Genomic DNA, 20,830 nt, shown 5'->3' with positions numbered 1-20,830 from the left:
AGCTGATGCATCCTTTACATAGCCTTATAATAGTAAATACAGAGAAAACAGATGAACCACAGAAAACCTTCCTTGTAGTGGTTTTAGTGGAAAACAGTAGCACTCATACGGCGTTTGAAAGGCAGTAAGACAGCAGTGTGCTAGACAACTTCTTGGGAACACAGGAAGCTTTTGCGCACAGCATGGCTGTGTCTCCAGCTCCGTAATATCAGAGCTAGCATCTTCAGAGAACAAGCTCTCTGTTCAGAGTGTGCCTGTGATTTCCGTGCGTTCCACCAAACCTGCTCACACAGCCACCCTAGTGGTTCTTCAAGCTTTTAAGTAACCTTTGAACAAATCTATTTTCTTCCTATATTTTCCAAAGAAAGACTTCAAAAATTCTTCATTTTATCTAATAAAATATAGAATTATTAATACTTGGGATTTAAAATTACAAGAGAAATATTATCTTAAATATGATGAAAACATATGCTAAAATTAATGGTACTAATAAAAAACTACATCAAGATAAAGTAAAATATAATAATCACACATTAATGTTTTAAATAAGTTAAATAATGCGTATAAGTGAAGAGATATATCTGTTTTTGATATATCTGATTTTGATCTAAGTCCTAACAAATATATAAAAGGATTTAAGCCTGATATACCAGAACTTTTTTTCAAGAACTGGAGTAAAGGTGAATAAAATATTCTTATGAAGCTAATAGACTTTTGCTACCAAAACTGGATAATAAGGAAAATATAAACCTTGCTAGAAGAGATATTATTCTAAATTTTTGTCTGTGAACAGTAATGCAAATATCAACTTTCAAAATAACAGCTAAATATTTTTAATAATAAATTTTTAAATAATATGTCAGGAAGTGGGTATTTCGTTAAGACACCTAAAACTCACAAAGTAACCTGGATTTGATTACAAGCTCTGGTTCCAGACTCCAGGTACCTGCTAGTGCAGAATATGAGAGACAGTGGTGATAGTTGAAATAATTAAGTTTCTACGATCTACATGATCAGGCTGGATTATATTACCAATTCCCAGCTACATCTCTATCCCAACCCAGGGTATTACAGGCCTTGAGGGAATGAAACAACAAATATGAATGTTCTCTCTGTCTTTTTCTCCCTCTCTCTTTCCCCGTCTATAATAAAATGAAAGTTAAAAGTAAGCAATTTTTATGTCAGAATTTAACCATTTATATTCCATTTATTTTTTATTTTTTATTTTTTTTATTTTTTGACAGGCAGAGTGGACAGTGAGAGAGAGAGAGACAGAGAGAAAGGTCTTCCTTTGCCGTTGGTTCACCCTCCAATGGCCGCCGCGGCCGGCGGACTGCGCTGATCCGATGGCAGGAGCCAGGAGCCAGGTGCTTTTCCTGGTCTCCCATGGGGTGCAGGGCCCAAGCACCTGGGCCATCCTCCACTGCACTCCCTGGAAACAGCAGAGACAGAGAGAAAGGTCTTCCTTTGCCGTTGGTTCACCCTCCAATGGCCGCCACGGCCAGCGTACCGTCCTGATCTGATGGCAGGAGCCAGGTACTTATCCTGGTCTCCCATGGGATACAGGGCCCAAGCACTTGGGCCATCCTCCACTGCACTCCCTGGCCACAGCAGAGAGGTGGCCTGGAAGAGGGGCAACCGGGACAGAATCCGGCACCCCAACCGGAACTAGAACCCGGTGTGCCGGCGCCACTAGGCAGAGGATTAGCCTAGTGAGCCGCGGCGCCGGCCTATTCCATTTTTTTGTAATCTAGCACCTTGACTTGTCCTATAATCCACTTCATAATATCACCCACTCTAGTAACTTTGACTCATTAAATTCCCTGTCATTTGTCAGACATGTTCCCACGAAGGCATTGCATTGTCTCTACTCAGACATTACTTTTTCAATGATATCTACACAGGTCGCTTTAATTAATATCTGGTTTTTACCTTGCTCAATGATCAATATGTGATATTGCTTTTCTTCATATTTGTTATTAACCATTAATATTATTATAATGTTAAATAGTAACATCTGGCTTGTGCTGTGGCTCACTAGGCTAATCCTCCACCTGCGGGTCCAGCACTCCCTGCACCCGCATGGGAGACCAGGAGGAAGAACCTGGCTCCTGGCTTCAGATCGGCGCAGTGCACCGGCTGTAGTGGCCATTAGGGGAGTGAACCAATGGAAGGAAGACCTTTCTCCTCTCTGTCTCTCTCTCTCTCTCTCACTGTCTAACTCTGCCTGTCAAAAAAAAAAAAAAAAATAGCAACATCTAAATATTTTATGTTCTTTCTTAAATTATATCTTTATTGTATACCCTCAAATTAAAGGGGCAAATTTTAATGAAGAATATAATTATTTACATTGAAAAAGTTCTCAATGAATTATTAATGTTTTTGTTTTAGTTTCTACAATTAAGTTCCTAAGGTTACCATATGAAAGCAACCAAAACTTGATGGGTTAGAATAAAAAATATAGTCTCTATTGTAAAGGTTAGAAATCCAGTCACAATGCCAACAGGGCCATCCTTCCCCTGAACATTGTAAGAGAATCCTTCCTCACCTCTTCCTAGCTACTCTTTATAGCCCTTTACCTTGTAGATCTATCACTATAATCCTTGGTGTGCATGTGGCATTACACAATTTCTTATCTTGTTTTCTTTCTCTGTGTGTCTCTTCCCATATACCAACCCTTCTCTTTTATAAAGACATAAGTCATACTGCAATGAGTTTATTTCAGGTTAATTTCCTGTCACCTCATCTAAATGACCTCATTTCAACCTGATTACCTGTGTAAGACTCCATTTGCAGATAATGTCACAATCTGAGGTACTGGACATTAGCTCTTCAACATAGCTTTTTGGAAGTACACAATGCAGTCCCAAGTAAGATCCATGTTGATGATGAATGCTCCAAGGAGTAATTATAAAATGCAATCCTTAAAGAGAGGTGGGGTGGAGGGATATGTTCCACATTAGTAGATATAATAGCATCTGGTATTCATCAACCAGATCCCTTTCAAGACTTATTCGCCAAGCTGCTGAAAGTGTTGCATGAAGAGAGCCTTGGCTTTCAGTTTTCTTGCAGATCTCATTCACTAATTTGAGTTGTTCCACTCAAAATAACGCCCCTTTGCAAAAACAGTTCACAATTACTAGCTTTCATTTAAGGATATGAATGCCCCCATAGAATTAATCTTGATTTACACAAAATCCTATGTGTGACCTTCTTCCCACTGGAACCACATCATAGCCCAAGTTCTGTCCGCCCACCACTGCTTTCAAAAGCTCCCCATCAGGAAGCAAGGATCCCAATGAAACTCCTCAATAAACCTCAAACATGTTGTTATCTATATTGGCATCTATTTCAAAGACACTTTTTTGACAGGCAGAGTTAGACAGTGAGAGAGAGAGAGAGAGAGAGAGAGACAGAGAGAAAGATCTTCCTTCATCCCCCAAATGGCCGCTAAGACCGGTGCGCTGCGCTGATCCGAAGCCAGGAGCCAGGTGCTTCCTCCTGGTCTCCCATGCGGGTGCAAGGCCCAAGCACTTGGGCCATCTTCCACTGCCATCCCGGGCCACAGCAGAGAGCTGCACTGGAAGAGGAGCAACCGGGACAGAACCGGTGCCCCAACCAGGACTAGAACCCAGGGTGCCGGTGCCACAGGCAGAGGATTAGCCTAGTGAGCCACAGTGCTGGCCCCCAAAGACATTTTTAAAATCTACTTCTGAGCATTTCAACATATACCACTCAATATTAGTAATGATTTGACACAGTAAATATTAAGATGATTTTTCACATTAAATACTGTTTAGCTGGCAATGAAGTCTTGATCACTAGAAGTTAGACAGGCACAGCACAGTGAGCTCCTGGCACTATGTAATAGTGCAATTTTAAACATTGTAGTGAATTGGGGTAATATTCCCACTGAAGGGAATTTACTATCAGATACAAAATATCAAGCTTTTGGGAATAAGGACAATTAATGAGTATGAAGATTCTGGCATTGAGTAATCTTACTAAGGATAACATATCTTAAAGACAAGAAGAATTAAGTGATTAATTAAGAAGTAAACCCTTTTCATGGAATCCATAAAGCCTTCTTGCGAGTATATAAGATTTTGAAATTATGTAAATAGAAGGAAGAAAAAAATGAGGATAAAATCATCACTCTAGTAGAGCTCCAAAAATGTTGCTCTTAAATTAAGTAGATCTGTTATGACAAGATTAGGTTCCTTGTTAGGAAAAATGAGATCCCAACAGTTGAGACTGGAATACTTTTATTGCTATATCCCAAAGGCATGCCTTTCCAGATTTTCCTGCACCCTCTGGATCTGTAGTAGAGCCCTATTTCTCCCTATTAACAACAGATGCCTCTCAATTACTGTCAAGCCTTAGTCATCAGAAGAAAGGGGACAAAATAACCAGAGGAAATGCCAATTTGAAGGACTAGCCCTCAAAGCTCTATGGAAAGGCTTAAGAAGACAATGGTTTCCTTAATGGCAAAATCTATGGACAGTTACTACAAGTAAAGCTCACTTTACCTAACCAAAGATAGAAAATCAAGACTCAAACGAACACTTAATAAAACGTCAGGATTTCTTGCTCCATTTCCGGTTTAAGCTAAGATTCTGATATGGAACACACTGACTAAAGAAGGGTTTCATTCACCAAGAGGGAGAACTGTAACATCACAACACCTTTGCATGGTAACCATTCCTTTTTCAAAGGGACCTATAGCTGTTATTTTATGTCAACGTATGTACATTCTGAGGACAATTGGATATAGATCTCAAGTTGACATGAAGATGCAGTATGCCAGAGCATCTTTACAGGCCCTTGTGAGAGTGAAATACATACGGTATGTGAGTACATAGGCATATGGTGTAGGTTAGGTTTAGAGTGTGGCCATGGTCCAAATACACCATGTAGTTAACTCACCAGTCAACATGCACATAATGGAAATAGACAAATTAAGTAAACAAAAATTGTTATTTGTTTCTTAGTTTGCAGGAAAAGAACTGTTATTATGAAAACCCAATTGTAAGACTCCAAACCCCTAAGAAGTTATTTCAATGATCTTTATTATCAGAAGGTTTCAATAATGGTAGAGAATATATCTTTTCCCCAGAATTATTTGTTTTTCTATTCTATGGGTGTCATAATGGTAGCCATGTAGTTTTTAAAGTAATAAAACTAACAGGTCATTTATTTATGTTTCAAATGTTTGTAAAATCTAGATTATGTTCTTACCTTCTAAGGAAAGATTTACTTGCATTAAAAATATAAGGTTTTCTTCCTGGTCCAGTACTTGAAGTAGTGAATGGGGGTGGGGGAGATATAATAAAGTTCCTGTATTAGGTGTGAAATTGTGAAATGCATTTTTGCTAGGTTCTTCCCCTGCAAATACCAGGGTATGTCTGTCCTTATTGTAACACCCAGGAGGATTACAGTACAAGGTATCAATGCTGTTAGTTTTGTAAAAATATATCTAAGCCTCAAATTGGATTTCAGTACTATACACACACACACACCGCATATACACATACACACAAACTCACAAATAAATATATATATTATATATATGTATTATATATGTGTGTGTGTGTGTATATATATATATATATATATATATATAAATGTTGCAGGGACCAGTTGGCATTTCAGTGTGTAGAATAAAAACAACACCTACAATGTAAACATCCCTTACGAGTGCTGATTTGTGTCTTGGCTGCTTCACCCCAAATCCAATTCCCTGCTAATAGCTTTGGAAAAGCATTGAAAGTTTTCCAAAGTGTTTGGGCCTCTCCAATTCATGTGGGAGCCATAGATGAAGGTCCTGGCTCCTGGCTTTGACGTGGTTTAGCGCTGGCAATTTTGTCCACCTGGGGAATGAACCAGCAGATGGAAGATCTCTATTTCCCTCTCTCTCCCTCTCTTTCTGTAATTCTACCTATCAAATAAATAGATAAATCTTAAAAAATAAAAATGTACTAATCCTCAGTCAATGAAGTGAATGAGGAACAATACTGAATCCCAAGGGAAATGGCAGAAATTAGTACAGCTCTTAAAGATCTGGAGGATCTATGGTTCTGTCATCTCTCCATTTAATTTGCACATCTGGTTCAAGTACAAAAACAGATGGAACCTGAATGATGACAGTGGATAACTGCAGATTTAACCAGGTAATAGTCCCACTACAGCTGCCAGGCCAGATGTAACATATTTGCTAGAGAAAATTAACATGGCCTCTGGTACAGGGTATATAGCCATTGATTTGTCAAATTGTTTCTTTGCCATTTTTATTAGAAAAGCCGATCTGAACAGTCTGTATTCACTTGGAATAAACATCAGTATTAATTGATGATCTGGCCCAGAGCTATGTTGCTTCTTATACCTTCTATTTAACATCATCTCAAAAAAACAAGACCACCTGGAATTCCTATGAATATTATATTTTTACACTGATGAGTGAGAATTTGAGTCACTAGCAATTTTGCCACTGACATCAGCAGAGTTGTTACTTGATTTTTGACAGCAATCTAGAATAGATAATAATGAGAAAGAGAGATAAGATATGATGGACACCAGTAAAGTTCAAAGCCTAACTATGAAAGTACAGGATGCAATATGTTTCATTATCTTTCCTATTTTATGTTTTCCCTAGAAGAATAAGTATGCTATAATCCTGGGGGAAGTATTCCTCAAACTTAAATGAAGAAGTAGCATAATGTAGCAAAAGGAATACATTGTACTGGTTTGTGAAATGCATTACCCAGATTCCCTTTCAAGAATAAAACATCTCCATCCTGTATCAGCTCCCTGGAGCTATCCTAGTACAAGCTCTCAGTTGTTAGCTCAATGTAGATTTGCCTTACTTAAGAGTTAGCTTAAGATTGTATTGTCTTATGAAGTTCACAATCAAAGACTGCTTTAGAGAAGGATGCGAAGACTCAGTACTCTCTTCCAAGTTCAGGACCACTCTGAACAGGACGTCTCAGGTTCAGCAGTCTTTTTTGGATAGGCTGAAGCTTCTAATTGAGGCTACATCACAGCTTAATCCCTCCAGCTGTCCAATGCTGTTTCTCTCCCTTCACCTTCAAAGATTTTTAGTCCAAGAAATTTCTCTAATAAATTTCCATACACTTTTCTTCATCTCACAGTTTGCTACCTGGGGGATACAACTTGCAACAATAGGTAAGGATGGGTAAGATGTCCAAAAGAGTACCTTTACCTTTGACTTCACTGTCTAATATTTGGAAATTCTTAACATGATAAGATTATAAGCTTTTTATTTTTAGTATTAAAATAATTAGCATTTATGAAGAATCATCATGAGGTTCTTCATGTATTTCTCTCCAAACAACATTTAGTTCAGCAGAACTTTTAACATTCGTTTGTTTGAAATATTCTGATTAAATGTAATACCAGCCACATAAACAAGTACTATAATTTTATATAATTTGTTAACAAAAGCAAGTATGTGTCAAATTCAAGATATTTAGCAAGACAATTCAATCATTGTTTTGCTAGCAACACAGTTCTTTTGTTTTACCAATTATCACCAGATTTTTACGGTCTTTAGAAACAAAAAAAAAATTGTAAATATTTTACTGAGATTGTCATTTCATAGCCCTGATATAAAACCGATGTTTTTCTTTAAACACAGTTGTTATGAAAATATTTGTCAAATGAAAAGTAAAAACCTGACATTTTCCCATGAGGCCTTTTCCTCTGTTGTAAAGAGTATTTCAATAAATAAATATGACCCCAGCAGATATTTAACACAACAAATGCAAGAGATCTTCAAAAGGTTCATAGAAAAATATTTATTATTTACAGATACGCATGGGTTTTAAAAATTACATCAAGTAATCTTCTCATTTAATTCTATTTTTCCTTGAACTTTGCAAACATCCTCATGTGTCAATAAATCCACAAATTATCTGCCTACATTTATTTTAAAAATAATGAAATCCTTTTTTATTTATTTATTTTTTTGACAGGCAGAGTAGACAGAGAGAGAGACAGAGAAAAGGTCTTCCTTTTCCATTGGTTCACCCCCCAATGACTGCTGCCGCCAGCACACCGCACTGATCCGAAGCCAGGAGCCAGGTGCTTCCTCCTGGTCTCCCATGAGGGTGCAGGGCCCAAGGACTTGAGCCATCCTCCACCACACTCCCAGGCCACAGCAGAGAGCTGGACTGGAGGAGGAGCAACTGGGACAGAATCCAGCACCCCAACCGGGACCAGAACCCGGGGTGCCGGTGCCGCAGGCGGAGGATTAGCCTAGTGAGCCACTGTGCCAGCGGTAATCCTTTTTAAATTTCTGAATAAAGGCTTTTCTTTCAGTACTATGAATGAGTTCATTTGTGATTTTGTTGAAAAATAATATTGTTTATTCTGAATAATTTTGTATTCATATAATATTTTCAAAAATGCTTATAAAAGAAAATTGTAAGGTTTATTTATGATTTTCAAATATATTTTATTGGGCTTTTTTATCTTATATATCTTTTCCATGTTTCCAGAATAGCACTGAAAGATTTAAATTACTTTATGTATATCTTAATTTTGAGAAGTAATACATGTCCTGGTTGTATATCTAAAGAATTAAATATGTTGAATTTTCTGGACAAATGAAGTTTAGAAATATTAGTCTTTAACAATTATTTGCATTTGAGCATAATGTTTGATAATGGTGTAGAAATATGTTCAAAACTTCAGTGTTTTTTTTTTTTTCTCTCCTTAGGGAATGCATGTTTCTTTGTTATCTCTAGTTAAACAAACAATTATTACTACTCATTCCAGAATTTTCAGCTATCATAAAAGAATAAAAATGGCATTATTCAATAATGAGAAAAGAGATAATACGATACTAGTGTGGTAAACAAAACCTTTGAATACTAAAATGAATTTGTAGTAGAAACTGATGCTATGGACCTCGAGCTCACAATTGATTTGTTTTAATGGTGGTGATGAGTTCTTTGCGAGATCAGGCTGCCAAATGGTATTAGTTTCCAATCTAAATTTTCACCCTGAGTTCTGCTTTATGACTCAGATTTTAGTATGGTACACGTCTAAGCCAATTACAGGATAGGTTGAAAATGCAGGGAGCACCTCAAGGAGCAACACTCAAATAGTGAGCAATGGACGTTATTAATGTTCCAGAGTGTTCTGTTACAGGTCAGCAATTCTGGATTGCATAGATATAAATCTTGAGGAGAATAGTATAATACACTAGGGATGCTACACTAGGGATAATAATGAATCCACAATAGTAATGATAACATTGTCTCAGCAGGGATCTCAATAATGGACTTTAGTCTGGCTTTTCTTTTTTCTTTTCCTGTTCTACATGTTCCTTAAATCTTATTTCTTGGGGTCATGCTACAAATGAACTAACTAACTACAGCAAGTACTTTATTTATTCATTGCCTTTAAAAGAAACACTTGAATGCTTTAAAAGAGCCATACTGAATGCAGACTATACACTTGAATACTTGGTAGAAGATATGTAAACAAGCTCAAGATGGGGTCCCAGAAGTGAATTGTTCACAGTTGTGTAGAGAGAAGATTCCATTGCTTCTTTAAGTTAGAGTGGTGATAAGTTCTGCAGGACTGTAGCACTAACAGTGAAACAGTAGCTTTTTCCATAGCTCTAATAAGTGAGCATAATAGTTGAAGTGTGACTTAAGGGTTTTAAACTTGGGTAAGTTTTCTAATTTTAGAAGTGTTGACAAATGTTGAATGATCATATTATTATAATTCAAAATTAGCTTCAAGAATTCCATTAAGGACAGAAACATTTAAAACACCCTTTGGATCCTGCAGCAATAGGAAAGACTGGATTGAAAAACAGTGTCTTTTCATAGTTAATATTGTTATTTTAATTAAAGCTAAATTAGAACCCCAGGAGGCTTTAATTTTTCACTCAACCTGAAGTTTGTATGAAAATGCAATGAAATATAATGGCTACAATGATCATGACAAAGGATATTTGGGGACTTCAAAAAGTTTGTAGAAAACATAATTAAAAATAAATTTAGTGGTGGGCATTGTTGTGCAGGGGATTAAACCACTGCTTGGGGCACCCACATCCTGTAGAAGTGTACCTAGAAATTAACTTCAGCCTCTACTTCCTGTCAGCTTTGTGGGGAGCAACTGAGACTAGACTAAGTTACTGGAATTAAGACTTATTCTATGCATCTGCTCTCCCACAATATGGCGTTGAGAGGGACCAAACAACTTCTACGCAGCTGCCTCCAGTTCGACCAATAAACTGCAGGAGCTGATCCTGCTCCTGATTGGAGGAGAGCAGCGTGCTCGGCATGTGGGCAGCAGAGCATGGATTGGTGGAAGAGGACTATAAAGGAGGAGAGAGACAACATGCACCAGGAACATCTGAGAGCAACATCTGAGGAACCCCTGAGAGCTGGCCGGCGGTGTGCCACTCCTCTGCGGAAGCGGGGTAAGTGGCAGGGGGTGCCACCCCTCCATGGAGGTGGAGGGGGCGGCAGCTAACCCGGGACGGCATCATTCCTCCGTGAGTGAGGGAACGGCAGCTAACCCAGGAAGGGCCGAGCAGACAAAAGAACAGTGCAGTGTCCAGTGTCGTTCCTCCGCGAGAGGGGGAGCGACAAGCTTCCTGCTAATAAGCACCCTGGTAGGCAGCTGAAGATGAATGAAGCAATTGTGTGTCCTTGCCATCCACATGGCAGATCCAGATGGAGTTCTTGACTTCTGCATTCAGACTGGCCCAGCCTGGCTGCTGTGGACATTTGCAAGGGAACAAGAATGTGGAAGACTTCCTTGTCTCTCTCTCTTTTACTCTCTTTCTGATTTCAAATCAATAAAAATAAATTTTTTAATTATGTTTATTGTGACTCAAAAATTTTTGAAATCAATGCATGTAAATTGTTTTCAAAAAGTACATGGAAATATGTGTAAGAAAAATCTCTGCATGAAATTCAGAAATTGTTAGGGAACCATTCATGGAGAAAGTAATTGTAGCACCCTTTGAAACAAAGTAACTGTAGTGCCGTTTGAAAGAAAGTAACTGTGCAGTAGTACAGCTTGAAAGAAAAGTAGAAAGGTAAGCACCCTCGCTGGTAAGATTTGAAAACCCACAGCCTAACTAGACAGCCTAACCACAAACTGTCCTTGCCATGACTACAGAACCCTGGGAGGTCGGAATGTGGGCGGGGCTAGACTCTAGAAACTGTATGTAAGGGGACCCTCAGACACTGTAAACCAGAGGTTGCTCAGCCTCTCTCCCTGGTCCATAGTGCCTAGTGCCCACAGGAATAGGCTTGAGCCATCTCTCCTCCTAGTCACCTAGAGTATCAATAAAGTGTGTTTAGCTTGACCTTCCTCAGTCTCCTCGACTCTTCCTTTGCGGTAACCCAGCCAGTTCCCAAAGGGGGAAATCCTGACAGAAATATTTTGCACAAAGCAGATTATCTTTTGATCTCATTTTGTATGAAGCTTTGTAATTATTCTAGTATAATTAGCAAATTCTTGAAACATTTACAGAGTGTATGTAAAGTGTTGTTATCACAAAAATGGTAACTTGATTTCAAATCTTCAAAGTTACAGTAAGCAAACATATATGTTTCAAATGTTATTTCTTTTTCTCATGAACCTCCAATTTACACAGAGAATTGTCAGAAGGGCCTTTGTCTATCCCATGCATTGTCAGCTAGAATGGCTTCATAAGGATGGAAAAGATCTGATTTCAGGCCAAACCGCTCACTAGACTGGCAAATTGGTCATATGCTTACCTAAAGTTTTAGCCAACTGTGGTAGATACTAGCTGCACTCCTTTTCCAAACAGGACTGTCTTTGTGGTCCAAGATGACAAAAATCATATCATACGGATTATAAGGGAAAGTTTAGTGAGAAAAGATACAGGTTCAAAATATGTGCTCCCGTTTGTCACACCTATTAATTGAGGCTGTTAATAGAAGCCCACAAAGGGCACAGAGGGCACAATCTGCACTTTCTAACATAGAGTGGCTATGTTCTGAGAGAGCATTTGTGATAGGAAGTATCATGCAATTTCAGAAATAATACAATTTTTTGAAGTCCTCTATGAAAACTTAGTTATCGACCATTCCATAATACATACACACCTTCTCCCAAGATTCTCACCCTCAAAACGTTCATATTATTATGGCACTAGGCAAAGACTTGAAGTCCGGGTTGTAAACTTCCAGATCAGGTCCACAATAAATGAATATTCTCAGGTGAAAAATATCCCCCTTCAGTGGGGATCCAGTGCTTAGGAAAATGACTCAGCTCTGAATAATGGACAATTGCTCAATCAAAAATCATGACTTCTGGGAGGGCTAGGAAGCTGATTACCAGTTCTGTGTCCTTGGATTTTATAGATTGAGTGACTGCTTGTTACTAGTTTGTCTTGGAACACTATCTCTTTTTTTTTTTTTTTTTTTTTTTTGACAGGCAGAGTAGACAGTGAGAGAGAGAGACACAGAGAAAGGTCTTCCTTTTACCGTTGGTTCACCCTCCAATGGCCGCCGTGGCCGGCACGCTGCAGCTGGTGCACCACGCTGATCCGAAGCCAGGAGCCAGGTGCTTCTCCTGGTCTCCCATGGGGTGCAGGGCCCAAGGACTTGGACCATCCTCCACTGCACTCCCTGGCCACAGCAGAGAGCTGATCTGGAAGAGAGGCAACCAGGACAGAATCTGGCGTCCCGACCAGGACTAGAACCCGGTGTGCCAGCGCCGCAAGGCGCAGGATTAGCCTAGTGAGCTGCGGCACTGGCCACTATCTTCTTTAATCATCTGCATAAACACCTCAGACTCTAGCTCAAATTTCTCATTTAATAGAATAAATTTTCCATATTTATTCTAGTGATTAACCTTGGTCTCTATTGTTGTAAGGCCTCACACTATATACTGGTAACACAGACAACAATTCTGTGATGTATCTCTTGTGATACACCCTAGTGTATTTCCTTTCTAAATGGCATGTTTTTAATCACTAGTAATGATAATGGTAACATGAATATCATCTTGGTCCTCCCATGAACCAGAGGTACTAGTTTCAGTTTTATGGCCTTATATCCATTCTCTCACTCCCATTTCTCTGAGTCCTTTAATCATTACAGTAATAACTGATGATGACTCTTGTGCCAGTTCAAGTTCAATTTATGTAAGCTATCAATTTTTCAAGTTTACCAAATTTAATTTGACAGTTCACTAATATTGTAACACATAGAACTTTACAGGGTGCTAAACCTTCTGTCAAGTGAACATATTCCCATAGGAATAAGCTTCCATATTTAAAAATATTTATTTATTTATATTCATAAATAAGGCAGAGTCACAGAGAGAGAGAGAGAGATGGAAACGGAGATCATCCATCTGCTGATTCACTTCCCACATGGCTGGGGCTAGGCCAGTCTAAAGTCAGGACCCAGGAGCTCCAGCCAAGTCTCCCATGTAGGTGGCAGAGGTCCAAGTACTTGAGTCGTATCTGTTTGCAGGCACATTAGAAGAGAGCTGGATTGGAATTAGAGCAGCTGTGACTCAAATCAGTGCACTTATGGGATGCTGGTGTTGCAGATAGTGGCTTAACTCACTGCACTACAATGCTAGATTCTTCAACTATCACATTTTCAACTTTTTGTCATATCTTCTTTAATTCTACATCTTCAGAATTCTATACCATGCATATTGCCTTTTCATGGTGATCCTTACTTGATAGGCCCTAGCTCATTTGTGGTATTTTGCTATAATTCAGATGTGTTTTGTCCCTCTTCCCTATGCCAAGATTCATGTATTGGATGCTTGGTCCCTGAGGTGGCACTATGGGATGATGCTTGGACCTAGTGTGAGACCCTTAGATTATTTTAAATATTGCTCCTGTAAAGGAGTATGCTGTTCTGGAATGGGTTCTCATGAAAGTGAATTGTTTTAAAAGTCTAAGCCTGATTCCCAAAACTCTCTGGCTTCCTCAATCAAGGTGTAATCCTTTGCACCTATACACACACTGGGCATGCCATTGCAATCCAGCATGTAATGCAACCATGGGGTATTCACTAAAAACTATGACACGTTGTTTAGACCCCCAGCTTCCAGGAGGGTGGGCTAAATAATACCTTTGTTGTCATAAAATTATCCAATCTTAGTTGTCTTAAGCATAGTATTGATAACAATGGACTAATACACATAATAATTGCCCTCCCAAAACAGACTCAGTACTTCCCAAGAAAAGTTTATTCATGATTTTACTTGCTATTGTTTATCATGCAGGGTGGAAAAGGCTAGTAGATTTTTTAATTTATAATCAAGATACTCTGTAGAGTCTCAAAGAATGGGGGAATAGCAGAAATTTCTAGTTTTTAAGAGGGAAGAAGTAAGTACTTCTTCAGATCCAAGGTGTCTTAGGGAACCTGGAGTTTCAATATTGCTGATTGCATTGACGTAGATATTCATGTTTTAAGTCCAAAGTTGCTAGCTATTCCCAACTAGAACCCTGACTTGGCACAACAGATTTTATGGGATTGAGAAGTCAATATCACTGCTTTCTTTGTTATTAAATCTAACACTTGACATCAGCTTATCAGCTTTTTTCTGCCTTCTGACTCTGTTAAATAACTGTTTTTTTATGCTACAAAGGGCATCGTCTGATTTTTAGACTTTTCTGTAAGTTGATGATTAATTACCTTCATCCCGCTATCATATTTCTTAAATGAATCTCCTCACTCAGGCAAGGGATCTAATTGCATCACCTGTAATTACAAGTAACCTGAATCACTTAGATGTCTGAAGATGTTCTATGAGACTTTCAATCCCAGTTCACCAATTGGGATACTATAAAAAATATCACCCCTAAGTCATGTCAGGGGTATTGGCATACCACATGACACCAGTAATGAAGTTCTCATTGACATCCAGTAGTGGATGAACTTGCTAAAATATCCCCTTTGGGGATTACTTCCTTAAAATATCCATGGATAACAAATTTCTTTCCCAGGAATCAGACCCTGAAATGGCATGTTAAATGAAGGAAATTTGTTAAGGAATGTTCCTGAGTACAGTACATGTATGTGGTGTTATGTTGGTAAACTAGCTCTCTAGGGGAAACTAAAGCCATGGAGTGTAGAATGAGCTAATTAATATGATTTAAATATTCCCTACCATAACTTTTTGTCAGTTTACCAATGGCTAAATGACCAATTTGCTGAATTTTCAAATGTTAAAAAATGGTTTTCACTATCTGCAGCACACCAGTGTATAAAGGCATGAAGATGTCACCTTATAAATGTACATGCACCCAATTACAGGGTGCCTGACTATTTAAAGGAAGTATTAGTGAATGTATTGGGATACATAGACTCCAATACAGTGTTAATGGGGAACTGCAATACTCCACTTTCATCAATGGACAGATCAACTAGACAGAAAATCAACAAAGAAACAACAGAGCTAATCGACACTATGGACAAAATGACCTAACTGATATCTACTGAATTTTTTGGCCTATAGTTGCAAGAATACGCATTTTTCTCATCAGTGACTGAAATTTTCTTGAGGATAGAGCAAATGCTAGGCTGTAAAGCAAGCATCAGCATATTAAACAAAAAAAAAAAAAATAAATCTAAATCATACCTTGTATCTTCTCTGACCACATAAACCAGGAAATCAACAACTCAAATACCTAGATTATATGCAAATATGTAGACACTGAACAACATGGTCCTGAATTAACAGTGAATCATTGAAGAAATTAAAAAAGAAATTAAAAAAATTTGGAAACACATGAGGATGACAGTACAAAATATAAAACTTATGGGATACAGCAAAAGCAGCATTAATGTTCATAGCAATTGACACTTATAACAAGAAATTGGAAATGCTCCATATAAATGAGCTATTAGTGCATCTCAGGGACCTATAAACACAAGAAACAAAACCCCAAATTCGTAGGAGGAAAGATCTAATTAAAAATTACAGAAGAAATAAAATTGAAACCAAAAAAGTAATACAAAAGATTAGTTAGGCCGGGTCTGCGGCTCAATAGGCTAATCCTCCACATGCGGCGCCGGCACACTGGGTTCTAGTCCTGGTCGGGCTCCAGATTGTGTCCTGGTTGCCCTTCTTCCAGGCCAGCTCTTTGCTGTGGCCCGGGAGTGCAGTGGAAGATGTCCCAAGTCCTTGGGCCCTGTACCCCATGGGAGACCAGGAGAAGCACCTGGCTCCTGGCTTCGGATCAGCGCGGTGTGCCGGCTGTGGTGGCCATTGGAGGGTGAACCAACGGCAAAGGAAGACCTTTCTCTCTGTCTCTCTCTCTCTCACTGTCCACTCTGCCTGTCAAAAAAAAAAAAAAAAGATTAGTGAAATGAAGAGTTGGATATTTGAAAAAATAAAGAAAAATTAAACATCATAGGCCTAACTAACCAAAAAAGTAAATAAATAAAAAAGGGAGAAGACCCAAATCAAGAAAATCTGAGATGGAAAAGGCAATGCAACAACAGATATAACAGAAATAAAAAGAATAATCAGGAATTATTACAAAGTGCTATATGCCAACAAATTGGGAAACTTAAATGTATAGATTCTTGGACACATAAACTCTCTCAAAACTGAATCATGAAGACATAGCAAAGCTAAACAGATCAATAACCATGATGGAAAATGAATCAATGATAAAGAGCCTTCAACTAAGAAAAGCTTAACATTGAAAAAAAAAGCTAACTCCAATTCTTCTTTTTTAACTTTTATTTAATGAATATAAATTTCCAAAGTACGGCTTATGGATTACAATGGCTTCCCCCCCATAACGTCCCTCCCACCCGCAACCCTCCCCTTTCCCACTTCCTCTCCCCTTCCATTCACATCAGGATTCATTTCCGTTTCTCTTTATATACAGAAGACCAATTTAGCATACATTAAGTAAAGATTTCAACAGTTTGCTCCCACACAGAAACATAAAGTGAAAAATAATAGATGATTTTTTAAATGATGATGAAATCAGATCAGACCTATTGTCATGTTTAATCCCAGTGAGAGTCAAGTTGGGAATTGATAATTTCTTCTTTTTTTTTTTTTTTTTACAGAAGATCAGTTTAGTACACATTAAGTAAAGATTTCAACAGTTTGCACCCCCATAGAAACACAAAGTGAAATATACTGTTTGAGTACTCGTTATAGCATTAATTCACATTGTACAACATATTAAGGACAGAGATCCTACACAGGGAGTAAGTGCACAATGACTCCTGTTGTTGACTTTACAAATTGGCACTCTTGTTTATGGCATTAGTAATCTCCCTATGCAGCAGTCATGAGTTTCCAAGGCTATGGAAGCCCTTTGAGTTCTCCGACTCTTATCTTGTTTAGACAAGGTCATATTCAAAGTGGAGGTTCTCTCCTCCCTTCAGAGAAATGTACATCCTTCTTTGAAGACCTGTTCTTTCCACTGGGATCTCACTCACAGAGATCTTTCATTTAGGTTTTTTTTTTTTTTTTTTTTTTTCCCAGAGTGTCTTGGCTTTCCATGTCTGAAATACCCTCATGGGCTTTTCAGCCAGATCGGAATGGCTTTAGGGCTGATTCTGAGCCCAGAATGCTGTATAGGACATCCACCATTCTATGAGTCTGCTGAGTATCTCGCTTCCCATGTTGGATCACTCTCCCCTTTGTTTATTCTATCAGTTAATATTAGCAGGTACTAGACTTGTTTATGTGCTCCCTTTGACTCTTAGTCCTTTCATTATGATCAATTGTGAACTGAAATTGATCACCTGGACTAGTGAGATGGCATTGGTACATGCCACCTTGATGGGATTAAATTGGAGTCCCCTGGTATGTTTCTAACTCTACCATTTGGGGCAAGTCAGCTTGAGCATGTCCCAAATTCTACATAAGAGTGGGAATAAGAGAGGAAAGAGATGTACAATTTGGGACATGCTCAAAAGCTAACTCCAATTCTTCTCAAGCTATTCAAAATATTTGAAAGGGAAGGAATCCTCCCAAACTCCTTCTTTTTTTTAACTTTTATTTAATGAATATAAATTTCCAAAGTACGGCTATGGATTACAATGGCTTCCTCCCCATAACGTCCTTCCCACCCGCAACCCTCCCCTTTCCCACTCCCTCTCCCCTTCCATTCACATCAGGATTCATTTTCGATTCTCTTTATATACAGAAGATCAGTTTACCATACATTAAGTAAAGATTTCAACAGTTTGCTCCCACACAGAAACATAAAGTGAAAAATAATAGATGATTTTTTAAATGATGATGGAATCAGATCAGATCTATTGTCATGTTTAATCCCAGTGAGAGTCAAGTGGGGAATTGATAATTTCTTCTTCTTTTTTTTTTTTTTACAGAAGATCAGTTTAGTACACATTAAGTAAAGATTTCAACAGTTTGCACCCCCATAGAAACACAAAGCGAAATATACTGTTTGAGTACTCATTATAGCATTAAGTCTCAATGTACAGCACATTAAGGACAGAGATCCTACATGAGGAGTAAGTGCACAATGACTCCTGTTGTTGACTTTACAAATTGACACTCCTGTTTATGGCATCAGTAATCTCCCTATGCACCAGTCATGAGTTTCCAAGGCTATGGAAGCCTTTTGAGTTCACCGACTATTATCTTGTTTAGACAAGGTCATATTCAAAGTGGAGGTTCTCTCCTCCCTTCAGAGAAAGGTACCTCCTTCTTTGGAGACCTGTTCTTTCCACTGGGATCTCACTCACAGAGAACTTTCATCTTTCATGTAGTTTTTTTTTTTTTTTTTTGCCAGAGTTTCTTGGCTTTCCATGCATGAAATACTCTCATGGGCTTTTCAGCCAGATCGGAATGCCTTTAGGGCTGATTCTGAGGCCAGAATGCTGTTTAGGACTTCCACCATTCTATGAGTCTGCTGAGTATCTCGCTTCCCATGTTGGATCACTCTCCCTTTATTATTCTATCAGTTAGTATTAGCAGGTATTAGACTAATTTATGTGCTCCCTTTGACTCTTAGTCCTTTCATTATGATCAATTGTGAACTGAAATTGATCACTTGGACTGGTGAGATGGCATTGGCACATGCCACCTTGATGGGATTGAATTGGAATCCCCTGGTATGTTTCCAACTCTACCAATTGGGGCAAGACAGCCCGAGCATGCCCCAAATTATACATCTCTTCCCTCTCTTATTCCCACTCTTATGTTTAACAGGGATCACATTTCAGTTAATTTTCAACACTTAAGAATAACTGTGTGATAATTACAGAATTAAACCAGTCATATTAAGTAGAACAGACAAAAAAAATACTAAGAGGGATAATGTATTAAGTTGTTCATTAACAGTCAGGGCTATGCTGATCAAGTCACCATTTCCCATAGTGTCCATTTCACTTCAACAGGTTTCCTTTTTGGTGTTCAGTCAGTTGTCACCGATCAGGGAGAACATATGGTATTTGTCCCTTTGGGACTGGCTTATTTCACTCAGCATGATGTGTTCCAGATTCCTCCATTTTGTTGCAAATGACTGGATTTCGTTGTTTCTTACTGCGGTATAGTATTCTAAAGAGTACATATCCCATAATTTCTTTATCCAGTCTACCGTTGATGGGCATTTATGTTAGTTCCAGGTCTTAGCTATTGTGAATTGAGCTGCAATAAACATTAATGTGCAGACCGCTTTTTTGTTTGCCAATTTAAACTCCTTTGGGTAAATTCAAAAGAGTGGGATGGCTGGGTCCAATGGTAGGGTTATCTTCAGGTTTCTGAGGAATCTCCAGACTAACTTCCATAGTGGCTTGACCAGTTTGCATTCCCACCAACAGTGGGTTAGTGTCCCTTTTTCCCCACATCCTCGCCAGCATCTGTTGTTGGTAGATTTCTGCATGTCAGCCATTCTAACCGGGGTGAGGTGAAACCTCATTGTGGTTTTGATTTGCATTTCCCTGATTGCTAATGACCTTGAACATTTTTTCATGTGCCTGTTGGCCATTTGGATTTCCTCTTTTGAAACATGTCTATTGAGGTCCTTGGCCCATCTCTTAAGTGGGTTGTTTGTTTTATTTTTGTGGAGATTCTTGATCTCTTTGTAGATTCTGGTTATTAACCCTTTATCTGTTGCATAGTTTGCAAATATTTTTTCCCATTCTGACGGTTGTCTCTTCACTCTCCTGACTGTTTCTTTTGCAGTACAGAAACTTCTCAATTTGATGCAATCCCAATAGTTGATTTTGGCTTTGACTGCCTGTGCCTCCTGGGTCTTTTCCAGAAATTCTTTGCCTGTGCCAATATCTTGAATGGTTTCTCCAATGTGCTCTAATAACTTGATGGTGTCAGGTCATAGATTTAGGTCTTTAATCCACGTTGAGTGGATTTTTGTGTAAGGTGTAAGGTAGGGGTCTTGCTTCATTATTCTGCACGTGGAAATCCAATTTTCCCAGCACCATTTATTGAATAGACTGTCCTTGCTCCAGGAATTAGTTTTAGATCCTTGATCAAATATAAGTTGGCTGTAGATGTTTGGGTTGATTTCTGGTGTTTCAATTCTGTTCCATTGGTCTCTCCATCTGTTTCTGTACCAGTACCATGCTGTTTTGATTACAACTGCCCTGTAGTATGTCCTGAAATCTGGTATTGTGATGCCTCCAGCTTTGTTTTTGTTGTACAAGATTGCTTTAGCTATTCGAGGTCTCTTGTGCCTCCATATAAATTTCAGCACCATTTTTTCCAGATCTGAGAAGAAGGTCTTCGGTATCTTGATTGGTATTGCATTGAATCTATAAATTGCTTTTTGGAGAATGGACATTTTGATGATATTGATTCTTCCAATCCATGAGCATGGAAGAGTTTT

The 20,830-nt window shown here is 38.5% G+C and overlaps 1 long non-coding RNA gene across 1 annotated transcript in view; it reads left to right on the top strand.

Moving 5' to 3' along the window:
- The first annotated feature begins 10,160 nt into the window (after window positions 1-10,160).
- LOC138843380 (uncharacterized) overlaps window positions 10,161-20,830 on the top strand; it is a 34,164-nt gene continuing 23,494 nt past the window's right edge. The window contains exon 1 of the long non-coding RNA XR_011378039.1: window positions 10,161-10,456. This is a non-coding gene — a long non-coding RNA (uncharacterized lncRNA). The remainder of the gene's footprint in view (window positions 10,457-20,830) is intronic.

This window comes from Oryctolagus cuniculus, chromosome 8, assembly GCF_964237555.1.
Source record: "Oryctolagus cuniculus chromosome 8, mOryCun1.1, whole genome shotgun sequence".
NCBI lineage: Eukaryota > Metazoa > Chordata > Mammalia > Lagomorpha > Leporidae > Oryctolagus > Oryctolagus cuniculus.
This window is presented reverse-complemented; position numbering and strand designations above follow the sequence as displayed.